Here is a 3,360-nt window from a genome sequence, read left to right as displayed (position 1 = left end):
TAGGTCTCTTTATAAAGGGCATTGAATCTCTAAAATGTAAATTATAATTAACTCACAGGTAGATTTGAAAAGAATATACTTATAAGTAGAGTATAATCCTTGGTTCATTCCTAATAAAACTGTTTATCAGAATACCTTTCACTTCATTTGTATATAGTCTTAGCCCTCAATAAATATGATTGTTTGTTTTGAAAACACATTTCTCTCAGAATCAACTCAGTACTTGTCTTGAACATCAGCTGTGTTCTAGATCCTATCAAGAGATATTTGACTACCAGTCTTTTTCTTTACAATAACCATGCAGTATTTTGCTCAATGTTTTTAATCACGTTATTCAAAACTGCTGGACTACTTTCCTAATCTAAACTATCTGATTCATTGATAAGAAATTGAGGAATCAAGTTGAACATGTAGGAAATAATGAGACCTAGGACTAAATAAGGAGGAAATATTTTACCATGTAAGTATATTTCTGTAAATCCTTTGATTATGACAGAATTCTTAATAACATTCCCAAGTCCTCAAATGTTATAAATGTATATCCACTTTGGTCTTGACATTATTTTTTAACACCTACAGCACCTGGTCTTCCTAGGTGGTCTCCTATCCAAGTACTAACCAGGCCTGACCTTGCTTAGCTTTCGAGATCAGATGAGATCAGGCTTGTTCAGGGTAGCATGGCTGTAAGCTTTGGTCTTTACATTTTTGACTGCTTTTTTACTCTTAACTCATTAATATATTGCTTCTATCAATGTTACTTTTTGAAATTCTTTCACACCAAGTTAATAATTATCTTCTAGGTCTTGTTTTAGTATATTCTATATAATCATGTTTTCTCTGGAGATCTTGACTCTCCATTTACTCCCTGCTTACTAAAAGCTTTCCTTTTTGTTTCTGTAATAGCTCCTGGTATCACAGTCACCTCTCAGCTTCTCTTTAGACTTTTTTATCCATGCAATCCTATAAATGTTAGTGTGCCTCAGTTGTGTTGCTCCAACCTTCTCTCACTTCACACACATTCTTTTAACAATCTAATTCCTACTTAAGAATTCACTGTTGAGCTGCATGCTGATGACTATTGCAAATGTCCTTATGAACTCAGACCCAGAGATCCAGCTGTTGACTACACATTGCCACCTAGATACAAACAGGCATCTCAATCCCAATATGCCTAAATTAGAACCCATCAATTTTTTAATTGTTGCATCAATCTCTTTGTTAAAATAAATTTCTCTTAAGGAATGAATAATTTAATGCTTTTTAGTTCTCCATTGTATTAAGAGCCAAGGAAAATTATGTTTTAAGAATGAAATGTATTTTGTCACCCCTCAGTGTTTTATATTCTCTGTCCTCTACCCTTTAAGTGGCTCCTTAATTACATAAATTTCATATCATAGTGCAAATGTGTATGTTTAAATATGTATGTGTGTATATGTATATATGGATACAAATATATGATATCTATCTATGACAGTTAGGTATTGTGTATATATATATATATTAACAACATTAAGATATATATGTGTGTGTATATATATAATATATATAATATATATATGTAATATATATATGAGATAGGTAAATTGATAGATTGATACTCAGTCAGTTTGCTGAATATCCCTGAGATTATGGTTGATAGCACACAGCTGAGAAGAAAGTTATTAAATTCTCATATCCTGTGTTCTAAGACAGGGGTCTTCAATCCCTAGGCTGCAAACCGGTACCGGTCCATGTTCTGTTAGAAACTGGACTGCACAGCAGGAGGTGAGCGGCTTAGGAGTAAGCGAAGCTTCATCTGTATTTGTAGCCATTCCCCTGCACTAGCATCACCGCCTCAGATCCACCTCAGATCATCAGGCATTAGCTTCTCATAGGAGCACTGATCCTTCAGGCCAAAAAGTTGGGGACCACTGGTCTAAGAGGGCTCAGATCTTTGTGTGAGAAACCATGGCTGCTTCTGTGTTCCAAGAGAAACCCAAGTGGTATCTGCTACTTTTATCACAGGAGACATTAGAGAAAGTGACAGTTCTGAGAAGAACATTCTAGACACCTAGGTATAGTGTCTAATTTCTCTTGGGAAAGTTTGATGTGGACATCAGAATAAAGGGACTAGTCTCTGGTCCTGGCCAGCAAGTGTACAGGAATAGCCCATACTTAGGGCTTCAATGTACCAAAATTTATTTTGCCTACTGTTGAGAAGATAGTTTCCATCTTTCCAGCTCACAGAAGTTGAAAATAGAACTGGACATAAAGTTAGCGGCATAGTTGGTGTCATAGTTGTGCTAATAGAATGATCAAATGGACAAGGCCACATGAATTGTTCATAGGACTAAATAAGATATAGCTTAGCCTGTGGAGGTCTCTCATGAGAAAGGACTGCTGACAATGTTTAAGCATGCCTACAAGAAACACCCTCACTTCATTCTACTCCGTAACCTCATCTACATACTCATTCTGTGCCATCAGGATGAGTTAGATGAATCGATTAGCTAATAAATAATTCAAAATAAGATATTTCAACATGATTTCCACCAATAAAATTTCCTATTATCTGAGGAATTTAAGTGACTGTGGTGAGGAGAAGGAGGGAAATGGACTGATTCTTTTTTCAACATTGATTATGTGGCAAGCAGTACACTCAACACCCTACATGTAAAACATTGCTTAATCTTTAAACAACCTTATGAAACAATAGTACTGTTAAATTTATTAGATGAGAAGTAGATCAATGAACTGATTCGTCCAAGATCACACAAAGTATTTGCAGAGTGAGAAACAAACTTACGGCTGCCCTCCTCCTGAGCTGAAATGCTTTTTGTTACGACATGCCTTAGCATCTCATCTCATCAGGGGACCATTTTATTCATTGTATTTTAAGTTTTCTTCTCCACTCATTTATTTAATGATTGCTTTTAAGACCTATTCTCACCACATCTGTGTATCCTTAGATTAGAAATGCATATATTTACATAATTTATAAAACTTGATCATGTTTTACATTAAATATCTAGATGTATATATTATTAGATCTGTTTAATTATTTTATTATAGTTGATGACATTTTTAATAAGAGCTAAACATGCCATATAGTATTCAATGTACTTGATAAGCATTAACTCATTTAATCATCACCTATGAAGCAGAAACTATTTCTACTCTATTTTAAATATTGGACACAGAGAAGTAATTTTGCCAAATTACCTTATTTAGTAAGTGAGGAAGGGAAGATTTAGACCTAAGGGGTCAGGTTCCAGAAGAGCACACTTAAGCACTTCAAATTATTATTGTTTCTATAGTTCTTCTGAGATAATTGTATAAATTACACAATAATTATATGAATTGCATGAATGTTATACAATA

General features: G+C 34.3%; 1 pseudogene; it reads right to left on the bottom strand.

Annotated features, from left to right (window-relative positions):
- Positions 1 to 570: 570 nt before the first annotated feature.
- On the bottom strand, positions 571 to 689 carry LOC112474755 (annotated as a pseudogene).
- Between the last annotated feature and the right edge of the window lie 2,671 nt (positions 690 to 3,360).

This window comes from Pteropus alecto, unplaced genomic scaffold, assembly GCF_000325575.1.
Source record: "Pteropus alecto unplaced genomic scaffold, ASM32557v1 scaffold7, whole genome shotgun sequence".
Classification (NCBI taxonomy): domain Eukaryota; kingdom Metazoa; phylum Chordata; class Mammalia; order Chiroptera; family Pteropodidae; genus Pteropus; species Pteropus alecto.
The sequence above is the reverse complement of the archived record's forward strand: the minus strand, read 5'-3'. Positions and strand labels throughout refer to the sequence as shown.